The sequence below is a fragment of the Lactuca sativa genome, chromosome 6 (assembly GCF_002870075.4).
Source record: "Lactuca sativa cultivar Salinas chromosome 6, Lsat_Salinas_v11, whole genome shotgun sequence".
In the NCBI taxonomy this organism is placed as follows: domain Eukaryota; kingdom Viridiplantae; phylum Streptophyta; class Magnoliopsida; order Asterales; family Asteraceae; genus Lactuca; species Lactuca sativa.
In genome coordinates, this window is record NC_056628.2 from 190,283,030 (window position 1) to 190,300,999 (window position 17,970).

Here is a 17,970-nt window from a genome sequence, read left to right on the forward strand (position 1 = left end):
AGAAGTTTTGAATGAACCTCCTATAGTAGCCCGCTAGGCCTAAGAATTGAAGAATTTCTATGGGTGTTGTCGGGACGGCCCATCCTTCAACGGCTTTGACCTTAGAGGGATCCACATGAATTCCATCTTGGCTAACAACATGACCTAGGAAGTTCACGCTACGGAGCCAGAACTCACACTTGGAGAGTTTTGCGTATAGCTTTTCCGATCGTAGAGTTTCTAGGATTTGTCGGAGATGTTGGCCATGCTCTTCCTCGCTTCGGGAATAAACGAGAATGTCGTCAATGAAGACGATGACAAAGTTGTCAAGGAATGGTCAACAGATTTGGTTCATCAGATCCATAAATGCGGCAGGGGCATTTGTTAGACCGAAGGGCATTACGATAAATTCATAATGTCCGTAACGAGTTCGGAAAGCGGTTTTAGGAATATCCTCTTCCCGGACTTTGAGTTGATGGTATCCGGACCGTAGATCTATCTTAGAGAAGTAACTAGCTCCTTGGAGCTGGTCAAATAGATCGTCGATTCGTGGGAGTGGATAGCGATTTTTTACAGTGAGTTTATTTAACTCCCTGTAATCGATGCACATTCTAAAAGATCCGTCCTTCTTTTTGACAAAGAGGACTGGAGCTCCCCATGGCGAGTAACTAGGTCAGATGAATCCCTTGCCCAGGAGTTCGCTGAGTTGGCTGGACAATTCCTGCATTTCAGCAGGAGCTAGCCGGTAGGGCTATTTAGCGAGAGGAGTTGCTCCTGGGACGAGGTCAATTCGGAACTCAACTTGTCTCTCTGGGGGTACTCCAGGAAGATCTTCAGGAAATACGTCTGGGAATTCACGTGCTACGGGAATGTCTTGAATGTTAACCTCTTCCTTGGTTTTATCCACTATGTGAGCCAGGAACGTCAGATCGTTCTTTCGTAGATGTTTATGTGCCTGGATGCACGAGATGAGGCGAAGGTTCGTGCTAGGTTTGTCTCCGTAAATAACTAGGGTTTCATGATTGGGAAGGTGAAGGCGAACGGCCTTCTCGTGACACATAATTTCAGCATGGTGGGGGCTTAACTAGTCCATGCCAATAATCACATCGAAACTCCTAATGCAAACAAGCATTAAGTCTATTCGAAAGACGTGTTGATTTAAGATTAGGGTACATCCGGTGTATATTTCCCCAGTGGATTCGGTTTTCCCATTGGCCATTTCCACCGTAAAGGTTTCATTGAGCTTCTGGGGTTGTTGTTTTAATAAATTTTTAAACTTATTGCTCACAAAACTTCGCTCGGCTCCGATGTCAAATAGGATGCATGCATAAGTGTGGTTTAAGGGAAACGTACCGATAACAATAGCGGGATCCTGAATCGCCTCCCCCTGACCCATGGTCAGCACCCTTCCTGTTCCTCCATTTCCGGGATTGTTGTTGTTAGGGCAATCTCGGCGGAAATGCCCAGTCCTCCCACACCCATAGCAGGTGTAGCTAGGCCCTGCATTGTTGCCGCCGGTGTTGATGTTGTTGATTCTGAGGAGGGTAAGTCCTGCAATACCTTGTCGTGTTCCCCTTCCGATTGCAACTGGTGCATTGCAGCTCCTTGCACTCTCCATTGTGATGGAAACCGCACTTGTTGCACTTGGTAAAATTACCGGAATAAGGTCTAGGAGCATTCGAAGCGGCTGAGGCTGGAGCATGTGGTGTGGCTGGAACTTGTGCGGTGGCAGCATTAACTGCCACTGTTTGCTGCTTCTTAGAAGTCTCGGGGCCTTGACGCCCCTTCCTCTTGTTGTTCTTCCCCTTCTTGCCATCACCTTCCTTCTTGCCTTCAGCCTCCGTTGGCTTCTCACCCTTCTTGTTGTTGTGGTCATACAGTTTCTTTGCCAATCTCTTAGCACTGTTGAAAGTTTCAGGATTTGCAGTTATCACGTTTCCTTGGATCGGAGCGGTTAGTCCCCAGATGAATCGCTCGATCTTCTTTCCTTCCGAGGTGATTATGCCCGGACATAACAGAGATAGTTCACTAAATCTGGATATGTAGGCATCGATATCAGCATTCCGTACAATGAGGTTCCACAGCTCTTGCTCCATTTTCTGAATCTCACCACGAGGGCAGTATTCGGCCATCAGCATTTCCTTCATTTCTGTCCATGGCATGGAATTGGCTACGGGGAGTGTCATGGCTTCCACTTGCCCGTTCCACCAAGTGAGCGCTTGGTCGACAAAAGTGCATGCAGCAAACTTTACTTTCATCTCTTCAGGGCAATCGCATATCTCGAACACCGATTCCACCTTCTCGATCCATCGTTTCAGGGTGATCACTCCTCCGGTGCCGTTAAAGGTTCGTGGTTTGGCGTTTGTGAAGTCCTTGTAGGTACATGTTTTGGTGGGTCCTTGATTCATTCCATTGTTCGAACTCCTGGCCCCTTTCCCGTTGCCTCCTCCGTTGTTCCCTTGGTGAATTTGTGCCATAGCTGCGGTGACCGCAGCAGATACGGATGCCTAAAATGCAGTGGAGTCAACTTCGGGTGGGGTTGGTCCAGGGTTTCCGCCAGTAGGTCGGCGAGGCATCTTTCTGTCATGAAACGGAAAGATGTTGAATGCATGTGGTTTCTTGTGAGGTTGTGATCCTACTGACTAGGTGCATGGTGCGAACTTAAGTACTTCTACAAATTAGCATACAATCATGGATTCGCAACACATAACAATTTGTAATATCATAATAAAGCACGTAATAGTTCACTAATATTATCCGCATTTGATACATGAAAATTTTGCTCGAAAGAGCATACATAAGTGATATTAGTTCAACAGCATAACGACTCTATGAGTAGTGTAGTCACTTAAACATAGAGTCGAGGTACATAGCATAGATCCTAATGGCCTAGTCAGACAAACCTATCCCTAATCGCAATGAGCTGTGCCCGGGGGTGGTGCTGAGGAAGTGGATGCTCCCTGAAGACGAGCCACCTGTCGTTCTGTGTCATGGAGTCGAGAATCCCACCTCACCTGCCTCATATGGAACTCTCGAAGGACGTCTCGTGTCTCCTGCTCTGCACGCTCGACCCTAGTCCACAGTTGGCGTACCTGGTCGGCGGTGCTCTGAGCAAGGTCGCCAGTGTTCCGTAACCGTCTCACCATGACCGGAAGGGATCAATCGGCCGGTCCTCTGTCCCTCAGGTCAAAGAACTCGCATGACATGCCGAACGGGGGTCGTTGTCCCTGCTGTCTGCTCCATATCCAAAGATCAATACCCCAGGGGGGTGTAGGACCAGTGGGGCCTACCCGGTAAGCAGGCACCCTAATCGGGTAAGGGGGGTTGATGACTTCGGAATCCGCGTCCGAATCACCCCCTTCACTGTCGTCGGGTTCCTCCTCAAAGTTTCCTTCATCTTCTTCTGGTTCGGCAGGCTCGCCCTCGACTCCTGCCTCCGGTTCCCAGTCAGATTCCTCCTCGGGGTCTTCCTCAGGCTCTTCTTCAGGCTCTTCGTCGATCCATCCGTTATTTCCCTGGTTAGGGAAGTAAGGATCTCCGGGGTGATGGAAACCAGCCATGTTGTCTGTGAGAGTGTGTAAATATGCTAGCATTATTCCTAGGATGCTACAACTATTGTACAGACTAAAAAGACGTTCTCTTTTTGGTGATAAAGGGGTATGCTTTTAGGTTCCCTAGCTATCACGATCTCCTCAGGACGTGTGGTAGTGATACCTTGGTAGGAATGTAGTTGATCAAGCTACATCCATTCCTTGATACAACTAAGAACAGTCCTGGATTAACCCAGATACTAGCATTATCTTGTTTGATTCGGTGTTAGGTTCTCGTTCCTAATACAAGCAAGGGTGCTTTACTTGTTTTGTTTAGAGTTGTTTTAGTCCCTCTTTTGGTTTATAGTTGCATATCAATGTGTGGCTAGAAATGCTAGTTCACTATAAACAGAGCTCTGATACCAACCTGTCACACCCCCGAACCAAACGGCGGAAACGTCCGAGGGCTATTGTGACTCAATTGAATATCATCACAATGATTATACATGAATCATAACATCATTCATCACCATGCATTGAGATATTATAACCGATATTGTTTACATTCAGTACATTGTTTCAAAACATTACATTTCCAAAACATAAACCGTTCGATATTAATTAAACAAGCATCATGACATAACTGGACACATTTTTCTTTGATTTACCTGTTACCTGAAAATACAAGTATTTTGGAAAAACGTCAACATATGAAATGTTGGTGAGTTCATAAGTAAGGTTTGAAAAGAAATGATTTGTATAGTTTTGAAAACCATAGGAAATCCGATATTTTCTAAAAAAAAGGGTTGTATATAAGAAAAAGTGTGAAGATCCATAAGTATGCTTGTTGATTATTGTAAACGTGACTAATTGTTAGACTTTGTATACATCACATAGTTAAGAGTGTTGAATTCCCCAGGGAAAACCCGATGTTTTCCCAATACATCAATTTACGTGGCTTAGTTAGTATTATTCCGATACGACGTTGTTTTTGATAATTCCAGGTGACATTAGATTAATTATGGGTTGTGATTCGTTATAATCACGCATTAATGAAAATGACTAGGTTACAACTAACAAATACAAACGATCCCTTAGGTGTTGTCCGGACTACTCACTTAATCCAACCACCGTGACTTCTCATAGCCCCACAACCGAGGAGAAAAGAGGGTGCGAAGCCCCCGTTATTTCCATAAGTCATTAAAGGCTACCGTGAATGCAAAAAGCACTTGGTCCGACTCGCATTTGACTTCTCGACTTTGCTAGCAGTACCAAAGGACCCTGGGGGCCCAACAGCACAAAAAAGCTATTGAAAGTCCTTTTACACGGAATTAGGTCATAGTAGGCCCAATAACATGCAAGCGCGTTCCCTTCGGGCCTAAAGATCATGTCATTGGGCTAGCTAGGCCCATCAAGCATGATTTGAAACTTTCGAGCCCAAAGATGGTGTATTGACTTCTCGTAAATTTCCGCGTGTATATTGAAGTATCATTCGTTATTGATTCGAGACCGAATCAATTCGTTTGGTAACGATATTGGTGTTGAAAGTGTATTTATTACTACGTTTCGCCGGTAGACGTAGTACTCGTATCTTTATCTTAAGGGATTTGTTGTTTTAAGAATTAGATTTTATCTTTTTAAGCCCTTTCTTGGATAAAATTTACACTTTTAACCCTTTGTGTATAAAAGAATTTCTAGTTTAGTCCTTAAACTATTTTTCTTGACACTTTAGTATCAAAACTTATTGGAAAGACATTTTTTAGCACAAATTTACTTAATAAACAGCTTAAGTCCTTCAAAATGAAATTTTCTCGGTTGAAACCTCCATTTTCGCAACTTTTACAATTTTGGCCCATGATGGAAAATTTTTGCAACTTTGGTCCATTTTTAAGTTGAAAATCATTTTTGGCCCTTGAAATAGTTTTAGTACACAAGTAATCCCCTATTTTACATAAATGTGCAGTTTCAGACCCTCCAACTTAAAATTTTCGCCATTGTGGGCTTTATTGGGCCGAAAAGCCCATTTTGGCCCATAATGTTTAAATTTCACATTTTTAACCCTTCAAAAGTGTTAATATTCAGAAAATACATATTAGAAACTGTTTAGACTCATCTCAACCTTCAGAATCTATATTTTGTCATTTTGGGCCCCTTAGTTTGTATTTTTAGCATTTTGAGCCCAAAAATGGTGTTTTAAGTCCAAAAATGTTCATATTAACCAACTTGGTTATTTTTCTAGACTTGATTAGTGTGAAATGGTACAAGTTATACTTATTTCATTCATCACATTGTAGATCTCGATTTTTAGGTTCTTTTGGCTAGTATAAACATCACAATCACATAAGACCATACATATAAGCATAAAAATCACACAAGGCATACATATACTCATAGATCTACACATTTGCTTGTATTCTCCCCCACAAAACTTATAAAAACCGAAAAAGAGGGGGTATGAAGCTCACCTTTGGGTGTGGTTTCGGTTTTTGGAAGAAAATGAGAAGAAATTCGGCCTTAGCAACCTTCCTTGGAAGATTTCGAACTTGAATGCTTCTTAGGTGCTAGATCATGAGTTTGAATGAATTAAGAGGTGATTTTTGGATGAAATGAAGTAGCTAGCTTAAGGATCTAAGAGATTTCTTACCTTAGATGATGATTTTTGTGTAAAAATCCCCTTGATTCCTTCTTAGATCTCGAAATATGGATGAGTTATGAGAGAGTTTCCTTGAGAGAAAAGTGAGTGAAATGTGTGTGTGTGTGTGTGCTTGAACTCGGCCGAGAGAAAGAGAGAGAGGGAGAAAAAGAGTAGCTAGACTTGGAAGTATGTGAGTGCATGGATGTTTGGGTCTTCATGCACGGATGTCCCTTGAACAATGGTGAGGTGTCACTCACAAAGTCAACTCTCCTCTTCTTTTGGGCTTGGGACGAGAATGGGGAGGGTGAGAGGAGGTTTTTGGGCTTTTTTTCCTTAAGCCCATGTTATAGCTAGGTTGGATGATTTTTGGCCGTAAAAAATATAAATGTGACTTTTATGACCTATTAGGTTAGATTAGGTTAATTATGGTCCAAAATGGTTCATATAATTAATCTATCTCATTCTAGGCCCAATATGGCCCAAAATATTGGATTAAATGGAAGTGGGTCCAATTAGAGCCCATTTAAGAGTTCTAAGCCCAAGATAGCCAAATTGGAAGCTTATTGGTCCATTGGGACCAATAAGGAAGTCCTAGTCCAAAATGGACTTAAATAAGAACTTCTAGGGTTTCCAATTGCTTAATGACTATTTGAATTGCTTGCATGGGGTGTTTGATTGAAATTTTGCTGACATAGAGTATGCATCATACATGCTCTTATGTTTTTTATTCATAATTTGATTTAAGTGTTGGTTACAAGGCACAAAAATTTCTAATTGTGACAAAATATAATTCAAACACTTTTAAGTACCTTTTGTCCATGAAATGCAATAAATTAGCTAATAAATGATAAAAATCTATACTTATTATGATGCTAAATATGCAAATATCAACAGTTTAACCAAGTAATCACTATATCATGTTACATGTACATATTAAACACATCAAGACAGCGCACATACCATTTAAGCAATTAGAATACTTGTATCTGTGTGTAAGTTTGAAAGTAACAATGCACTCACCTGATAAAAGTGAATGATGATTTCAGTAGTGCTTTGCTTACTACTTTGAAAAGACCTGGACGCAAAAAGTACTAAGCTTTAGTCTAGTTTTGTAATTCTAGTGACTATAATAATTATAGTCTAGATTTATCACTAATCTCAATGTATACATCAAGAGCTATCAAGTAAGGATTAGTCTAGAACGACAGTTGGGGGGCAGGATCATTTCAGCATAATAGCTTTTTCTGAAATCCAACAACCAAGCCAACATGACCATTATAGACTCCTCTCTCGTAAGTAGATCAATCAGTATAAAGATATGGAATTACTGATAAATCTTATTTATAGGTTCATAATAATGACTATGACTTATAAATATAAATTACACTGACATAAGGATGAGTGTAATTTAACTTACAGAGATTTCTTATACAAAACACCGGAAATTGCACTGGTAAAGCTTCTACTTGCTAGCTACTACTACTTCAGGGGTCGTAGGGCTTCACCGAAGACTAAAACTAAGGAAAATGAGGCTAGAACCGAAGAAATTGAGAGAGAATGATAGGAGAGGCGTGGAGGAATGTATGAGGCATGGACTCTTATTTATAGCCGATTTTGGGGTGTGTGGCATGCAAAATGGGTGCATGTCGTGCATTTTAATGTGAGTCTCCCCAACCATTTTTGTACCACATGTCAGTCTCTCCATGGTCCACGTTTTCACCTTCTAGAAGCGTGTGTCACACACCCAGCGTGTACCACGCACGACGTAAAACACAGATTTTGTAAATTCTATAAATTCTTCATACGAACTCCATTTTTGACATTCTTTTTCTCAAAATTCATATCTTAAAGACTAATATGATTTTCCTTTTGGTGACTTTAGCATTCTTTTTTTCAAAATATAAAAGGGGTGGATTCCCTTCATGTTTGTCTCCCATGGTATAAGTAATGGTTGAAGTTTATGTGGTGTAGTGTTTGGGATGTTATGAGTAGGTGAACTAGGTGGGGTGATACTTTTAGGTGAGGATGGTTGTGGTGAGAGTGAGAGAGTTTCTGTATCGGATGCAGATATGTTGAATCATGGAAGTGACCCTCTTAAACTTCGTCTACCGCAACTCTCAAGATCCGCAGTCATCTTTGATCAGCTACCGCATTCGCAGTCATTATCATCCGTAGTCACTATCTTACTTTGTTAGATTAGTCTTTTATCTGTTTATGTTAGTATACAGTCCTTTGTCCAGTATGCCTTGCATGGCTACTCTTATCAGATAGGACTAATGTAATCTCTGAGTCTCTATAAATAGAGCTCAATCTTTCTCACTTAATACATCTTAGAGACTATCAATTACATCTCTCAATTACGCATCTTAAATCTCTCCTTACTCTCAAAATTCTCTAGAACATAACTGAATATTATTTCTCTTCGGAGCAAGTCATTGTTGACGTAATCACTAAGTTTTATCTCACTTACTAACTTGGTCTGAATGCATTCCATGTTATGAATCACCTTATGTTTATACTTGATATATCACCTGTTGTCATTTATATTTCCTTACATTTCTGCACCTAACTTTCTAATTATCTAACTCTAACTTATTATTATTGTTGAACTTTCATGATCCTTTGAGATTAACTATTCCGCAACTATAATTATTCTAACGTTTGTTCAAGTGTGTCTCAAGTTTGTTCTCTCAACAGGATACACTTAAGAGGGGTATATCCTCCCAAATGTTAATGACTGGAAGGGTGGATGATGAAGAAGCCTCAGAACCCGGTCACCTCTTACGAAGTTTGGCTTGCTTCCGTAACCTCTTCGCAGTCTTCTTTATTTCCGAGTTGATTGGCAATAGTGTACCTGTACGGGAAGATCTAGGCATAAACAATTAGTAACACCGTGTCCCCGACAACGATGCCAATTTGTTAGGTGTGTCACACCCAAAAAATAAAGGGGTATGATATACTCCTAAAGAACACTACTATATTGCACTAAAAGGTAGCACAAGGCAAGTAAAGTCGATCCATAGAGACACGGGACAATCAGTCTATACCTCTTTACCAAGGTACTTTGGTCATCAACAATAAAGAGGGGGTTTTGAATGCAATGATTAGAACAAATAGTTAAAGACACAAGTAATCGACTAAATAAGTGAATTAAATTCGGAAATTGTAAGGACTCCAACTCTATGTTTGACAACTTAGCAATGTGATTCAAATATGATTAGATACTTGCTCAGTCCTATCTAAGTTGGTACTTGAAAGTGTTAACAAGCTCTAACACTTCTCATTCACCACATTAATTAACCAAAACAAGCTCTTTGATTAACCCTAACCTTACTAACCTAATCTAAACAAGCTCTTAGAATTAGATTAAAAGATTACATTAAACTTTATATGAATGTTCCCAACAACACTTAATACTGATCACAAGCTCGGAAGTGTAAGAATGTGTGAATAAGATTTACACTAAATTCATTCAATGGAAATCAGTTTAGTGTTTGTTACTTAGTCCAATTAACAAAACAATTATGGATTTTGCAATTAGATAACTTAAATGACCTAACCCTAATTTGAAAGGCTAATTAGAATCAAACATTTGATTAAAGAAAAATCAAATTCACAAGATAGAATTAAAAGCAAACATCAAGTCATATGATTGAAATCACAACCAAGAAGTCAAAACATGAAGGTGGAGCAACTAGGGTTCTAACCACACATGGCTAGAACAAGATCACAAGTTAAAAGATGGAAATAGTATGAAATTACAACTTACAAATAAGAGAAATAATGTTTCCAAATGACAAATGATCAAATCCTTGCAAAAGCCTTCAAAATCCTCTCACCAATAGTGCTCTGGTATGATGTGTGTGTGTAAAAATGACCCTAACCCCGTAATATGAAAGATAGGAAAAACTGTCAAAAGGCAATTTTTGGGTCGAACACGGCCCGTGTTAAAATAAGCTAAACTGACACGGGTCATGTTCAGCATGGTCAACAACTTCTTCTTGGTCAAACACGCCCAGTGTCCACTTTTCAGTGTAAATCCAACCCGACCCGTGTACTCCTCTGACTCCGAATCCAAACTTGATTTTTCCAACTTTTCTGTTATTCGCCCGATCATCCCGACATCTTCACCAATGCTTCCTGAAACCTCCTAAAGCGTGTTCTAACCTCCAGTTTACCTGAAAAGAACATGAAAGCGTGCAAATAAGGTTGTTCTAGATAATAGCATGAATTGGATGAAATGCATGAAAAATGTATAACAACTATGCTAAATAGATGCATAAAGGGACTAAAAGGTGTGCAAAAAGGTGCAAAAACGAACCTAAAACAGTTCGGAATCTCATGTCCTTAAGACTAAATGGTCAAGAATCAGAATCGACACATCCTTAGGAACCCGTCACGGCAAATCAGCTGTCGCTGAAGCAGTGAGCCCACCGGAAGGGGCCCAACTCATATACTTTCACTTTTTTAAGAGCCACAAGTATCATATCACAAAATTCTTCATTCGCCATATTTGAATTTGAGATGGCTTATGATTTGATTGAACTTGGATTTGTATCTTCATTTTGAGCTTGAGTTATTCAATCAAATTTTGAATTTCTGAAAATTTCTTCGATTGAGTACTTGAAATTTTGATTTGGGTATTAGATATGACAATTGTACCCGTTCTTCTTTCTTTACTGTGCGGATTTGATACTTAAGATCTTTGTTACCGCGAGGCAACGCGTGTCAACAAATAGGTTCATGTTCTGTGGGTCCAGAGTTGTCGATAGATTCTTTTTAAACATTCAGAAGCAAATCATCCTAAAGTTGTTATTACCGCCCACAAAAACGTTTCAGTATGCCACTTTTTATTATCTAAATTCGAGGTCTCGAATTACGGTGTTTGGGTCCCCTAGTTATGACATCTGATTCTACACTTCCAATGAAAATCCGGTCGCTTTAGATTTTTTCATTTTGATTTTTCTCGTTTTCTCACTTCATTGAGCTATCGAATGTAAAGATTGTCTTCATCTCACATTAAATTTATTTATTTATTTATTATTATTATTATTATTTTTATAAATGCATGAAAATGGGATGCAAAAACTTTAAAACTAGAACAAAGAGGAAAAAATATTTTGGGTTTTATAGATTTTAAAATGCAAGATGCAAGAGAAAAAAAAATGAAAATAAGAGGGTTAAAATCTTTTTGATTTTTTTTTTAATTTTTGCATTAATAATATGAAGATGAAAATGCATGGATGAACCTAATGTACAACTCTACCCTTCCCCAAGCTTAAAGATAAGCATCGTCCCCGATGCTTGTAGAGGGCGGAACAACCTACTGATCAGGAGGAGGCGACAGGTAGTACCCGGTTGGGTAAGAGTCCAAAATAGTCACAAGTGCACACAAATTGAATTTTTAACCAAAATATGGATGATTAAAGATATGGAAAGAATTTACGAAATCGTTCTTGGAGCCTTGCAGTTGGTGGTGAGAACCTCCTCTTCAACATCCCCAAGCTTGCCTACATGAAGTATCAAGCCTAAAAGCACAAAAAAAATTGTGAAAGTTTTCGGACCTAAGGGTTCTTAAAAGAGAGAAATTGTTTTGGGGTGAGTTATTGGTGAATGGGGTGATAAAAACTGTATTTGACACTAAACTCAATCTTTTTTTTGCTGCGTGAACACGACCCGTGTTGATTTGCACTAAACTGACACGACTCGTGTTCAGCAAAAAAGGATGAAAATGGCATTGGACATTTAACACGGCCCGTGTTGATTCAAGCCTAAATTGGCACGACCCATGTTCACCTCTGCATGCAAATGCCAAATTTTGAACCCTTGAAATCCCAAATCGTCCGGAAAAATTATTTTTCACCCCAAGATTCATTTTGAAGGTTTAAAAACACGTTGTGACACATTTGGAACATTAAAAACTAACAACTTCAAATAAACAAAAATGTTTTGAAGGAAAAGATGAAAATAACCCTGGGTTGCCTCCCAGTTAGCCGCCCTTGTTTTAAGTCGTTGGCTCGACTTGGCCCCTTAACATGCTTCATTCTAAGTATGTGGACCTCTCCAACTCATCAACCTTCTCGCCACCTCCTTCAATGGAACATTCAACCTTCCTTTGGCTTTCTTTTTGTGCACAACACAAACCAAAAAGGACTTAAACCCTTAATATCGGAGATTGTCCATTCAATCCTTTTTTGTATTTATGTAGCAGGGTTATCAACTCCTTCTCTTCCTTTTTCGATAGTTTATTTGAGTTGATGACTGGCTGGGTGCTCCCCTTCTTGATATGTATATTCTTTAAAGGGTCCGGTGGTGTTTTTGATCCCAAACCTTGTGCTTGTTCCATCGGTAGAAGGAGTTTCGCTTTGGCTGTAGGTGGCTTGGATTTCATTTCATCAATCCTCATTTGCTTCTTGTCATCAATAAACTCCAAAATCTCCAACACCTCATTATTTATATCGAACTCCTTTGTAATTTCTTTGGCTTTGTCCCTGTCTAGTTTTTGTGACAAAACTAACTATAGAAATTCGTTTTTAGACAAGTTTAAAACTTTTTTAGTTGAGGGTTGGATCATATTCACAAGATTGACAGATTGAACATTGGAAGGAACCTTTTTTGCTTCTTGAATATTGAATTTGATAACTTCACTATCAAATTTCATAGTTAAAGTTCCGTTGTAGACATCAATTTTTGTTTTAGAAGTTTTAAGAAAAGGTCTACCCAAAAGTATGGAACTTAAACTTGGATGTCATCATCTCCCATATCTAGAACATAAAAATCAATCGGGAAAACAAATTCATTGACTTGCACTAACACGTCCTCCAATACACATTTTGGGTGTACCAAAGACCGGTTGGCAAGTTGGATGATCACACCGGTTTTGCTCAATGTTCCTACACCAACTGATTTAAAAATAGAATATAGTAAGACATTTAGGGTTTTCTCATTCCAGAAACAACTCGTCGAGTACATCTTCCGACTCGGCGAGTTGGCCACTTAACTCGCGATCAAATCCCGCTCTGACTCGACGAGTAGCATACCTACTCTTCGAGTAGTTTCCTTAATTTACCCTTTAAGCCCTTCACTCATACTTCTAGAATTTGGGATGTTACAAATCGACTAAATAAGTGAATTAAATTCAGAAATTGTAAGGAATCCAACTCTATGTATGAGAACTTAGCAATGTGATTCAAAGATGATTAGATACTTGCTCAATTCTATCTAAGTTGGTACTTGAAAGTATTAACAAGCTCTAAAACTTTCCATTCACCACATTAATTAACCAAAACAAGCTCTTTGATTAACCCTAACTTTACTAAGCTAATCTAAACAAGCTCTTGGAATTAGATAAAAAAAAGATTACATTAAACTTTATATGAATGTTCCCAACAACACCCAATACTCCTCACAAGCTCGGGAGTGTAAGAATGTGTGAATAAGATTTACACTAAATTCATTCAATGGAAATCAGTTTAGTTCTTGTTACTTAGTCCAATTAACAAAACAATTATGGATTTTGCAATTAGATAACTTAAATGACCTAACCCTAATTCAAATGGCCAATAAGAATCACAATAAAATCAAACATTTGATTAAAGCAAAATCAAATTCACAAGATAGAATTAAAAGCAAACATCAAGTCATATGATTGAAATCACAACAAAGATGTCAAAACATGAAGTTGGAGAAACTAGGGTTCTAACCACACATGGCTAGAACAAGATCACAAGTTAAAAGTTGGAAATAGTATGCAATTACAACTTACAAATAAGAGAAATAATGTTTCCAAATGACAAATGACCAAATCCTTGCAAAAGCCTTCAAAATCCTCTCACCAATAGTGCTCTAGTATGATGTGTGTGTAAAAATGACCCTAATCCCATAATATGAAAGATAGGAAAAACTATCAAAAGGCAGTTTTTGGGTCGAACACGGCCCGTGTCAAAATACGCTAAACTGACAGGGGTCGTGTTCAGCATGGTCAATAGCTTCTTCTTGGTCAAACACGCTCCGTGTCCACTTTTCAGTGTAAATCCAACACGACCCATGTTCTCCTCTGACTTCAAATCCAAACTTGATTTTTCCAACTTTTCCGTTCTTCGCCCGATCATCCCGACATCTTCACCAATGCTTCCCGGAACCTCCCAAAGTGCGTTCTAACCTTCGATTTACCTGAAAAGAACATGAAAGCATGCGAATAAGGTTGTTCTGGAGACCATCATGAATTGGATGAAATGCACGAAAAATGTATAGCAACTATGCTAAATAGATGCATAAAAGGGACTAAAAGGTGTGCAAAAAGGTGCACAAAATTCACCTAACAATTACTTATTATATGTAGCCCGAATTTACGGGTGTTACAACTACTAACATGTACTAAAAAGTAATAAAAGGAAGCAAGGTTTGTCCTCAGAGACACGAAACAATTACTTATGTTTTTTGCACAAGGTAAAAAGTAGTCACAAAGTAAGGGGATTTGTTTTCAATAAATAAAAAGACAACAACGAAATAATGCGTTGTAAAAGAAATCAGAATTCTAAAGATTTGAACTTTGTGTTTGTCTGTCTTCTTAAAGTGATTCAATTATGAAATGACATTCATTCAATTATATCCAAGTTGGTACTTGGAAGTGTTAGCAAACTCTATATAACATTCATTTTTAGATAATGTTATTCCTAAGTTTGATTTATGTTAATATAATTATTGAGGATTTTAGGATGGGCCATGACATGGTGGATGAGGCACCACGATGTGGAATCGTCTGATTAAGAACACGGAGCCACGAAGCACCACGACGTGGCAAGGCCTTTGATACGATGTGGCGGCCATTTTGGTGGAAAACCATATATCTTCGGTTTTATGCCATATTTAAGGGCACCAACTCCTAGGTTTGCCTCATTTGGCAGCATCCACCCTCTGATATCATACTCATCCAAACCCTAGCCTACATATGTGTTTTTTTTAGTGTGTAAAGCCATTTTTGTGAATGTTTAAAGAAGAAGGAGTCCATTTTGGTGCTTGTGTGCCTGGTTCTAGCTTAGATCTTGCATTTTCATCATATTTATGATCTTTTGGAGGTATAAAATCTCCACCTTGCTCATTAGATCCCTAGATCTAGTTCTAGGTCATTTTATGAGCTTTTTGGTCCATATCTTCTTGTTCTTGGAGTTTGAGTGAGCTCGAAAACCTTTGTGTTCCTGATTTGACTTTTGGATGATGGTGGTGGTAAGAAAGGGGACTTTTATGAGTTAGTTTGGTTTCTATACAATGGGTGCAACCATTAAGAGCTTAAGATTTGAGATTCTGGCTTATTAGGATGTCTTAATGGATAAAATTGAAAACTTTATCCATCAAGACCATGGGAAGATTTAAATATGAGATTTGTAGCTTATGAGGCTAAGGGTTAAGAGCTTAATCCATTAATTTGTAGGAGACCAATTCCCACGACATGGCAGTCTGTTTGCCACGACTGTTTTTCCATGTAATTGCACGACGTGGCCTAACGGTGACCACGATGTTGAGGTCGGTTGGGGATGACTTTGACCTTTGACTTTTTTACCAAATTGACTTTTGGTCAACTAGAGGACTTTAGGGTGTAGACTAAGAGTACTTCTATATTGATGACTATGTGACTCTTAGTACTAGTGTTCACTGTCAGAGAGGTGTTGTGTTAGTCTACTATTTACAAGCTAAGTATTATCACTATATTACCTATATCATAGTGGTGTGCATGCTAGACTAGTTGAGTCTTATTTGTTGATTGTTGTTATGTGTATTTGTTGAATTGTTGATAACTCTAGAACTACAGATAGTTCTTAGGGTTACTGATAACCCATAGGGCTGCTGATAACCCATAGGGATGCTGTGAGCCCATAAAACTGCTGATAATCCCAGGGTTTTTGATAACTCATATTTGTTTATATATTGTGTTTTATGTGATACTTTTTGGGAACTCGTTCAACTTCGTGCTTACATTTGTGTATTTAATTGTGTTTCGGGTACTTCAGATGATCGTGGGAATGTGAAAGCTTGACTGTACACACTCATCAGTAGTTTTTTGTGATTTCGTATTATTATGATACTCTGGTTTTAGGGAGACTGTATTATGATACTTATGATTTTCTTGACTTGGTTTTATGGAAACAATGTTTTTACCTAATTTAAAAATGAAAAATTGGTTGTGAATCGGGACGTTACACTCTAACACTTCTTATTAACCAAATTATTAGATTTTAAATAAGCTCTTTAAAACTAACCTAATCTTTGAATTCAATTCTAAATAAGATTTTAGAAGTAAACCAAAAGATTGCATTAAGCTTTATGTGAATGTTCCTAACAGCATTGAATACTCCTCACAAGATCGGGAGTGTAAGATATTGTGAATAAGATTTACATTAAAATCATTCACCGGAAATCAATTTAATGTTTGTTACTAAGTCTAATTCACAAAACAATTTCAAATTTTGCAATTTAGATAAATTGAAAGATCTAATCGTAATTCAAATGGACAATAAGAATAAAAATTAAAATCAAACTCTTTGTCGAAACAAAATGGAATTCACTAGATAGAAATTGAACATAAACATCAATTCATATGATTAAACCACAAACGGGAAGTCGATTATAATTTGAAAACCTATGGTTCTAGCCACACATGAATAAAAAAATCAACAAGTCTACAAATGAAATTAAAGTACTAAAGTGGCTTACAAAGATGAATTAAAATGTTTCCAAATGATCTCTTCAAAGTTAACAGCTAAAACCTCTTTCAAAAACCACCCCTTGGTCGCCTGGAATGAGAGATAATGTCTAGAATGGCCAAAAATCTCGAAATTGGTCATAAAAGAAAACTACTAAAAGGTGGTTAAGCGTTTGACATGAACCCGTGTCAAATATGCTTACATGAGTCGACCCCGTGTGACTTAAAATATCATTGCCTTCTTCTAATTATGATTCAATGTTAATTGCTAAAAGATGGCCAAAATATTCATGCACACGACCCTGTACCAAGCTGTGCTTTGTTGACACGACATGTGTCAGGTGTGACATGCCCCGTGTCAATTTTGAAGCACAAACTCACACAACCCGTGTGAGGCCTTCTGTGACAAAATCTCAATTTCTTTGTTTCTGCTCCTAAAATTCTGAAAATCTGCTCCAGGCCCCTTTTCCCATTCCAAATCACCTCCAACCTCCATAACTATTTGAAATGACATAAAACAATGTAGAAATCAAGTGTACCAAACTTCGTCCTGAAATCAAATAAAATGCACAGTTTATTATTGAAATGCAATACATGAGAACGTATTAAACATGCTAAAAAGGTGCATAAAATGCAACAAATAAATCCAAAAAATATAGATATTTATTAGTTTAGTGAACTCTAATAAAAGAAATATAAGCATATTGTGTGGCTGTACATTGTAATTTATATTAACTATGAGGAAAGCTCGGGCTTCGCCCAGGGACATTTTTTATGTTTTCTATGCCAAAATGTAAAAGTTTTGACTGTAGGGACTAAAAGTGTCAAAGTAGCTAAAGAATTATAACAAAAACCTAAAGACACTAAAGGTTATTATCGCTAAACTCAATGAGCTTTAATATATATATATATATATATATATATATATATATATATATATATATATATATATATATATATATATATATATATATATATATATATATATAAGGCTTTTCGGGAGACATGCCTTCTAATATAAATGAAACAGACATTACTAATAAATTCATAAGAAATTAAAGTTACACATTAAAAATAATAATAAATATGTAGATTAATAATTGTTATTTGGTTTGTTTAGACTATTT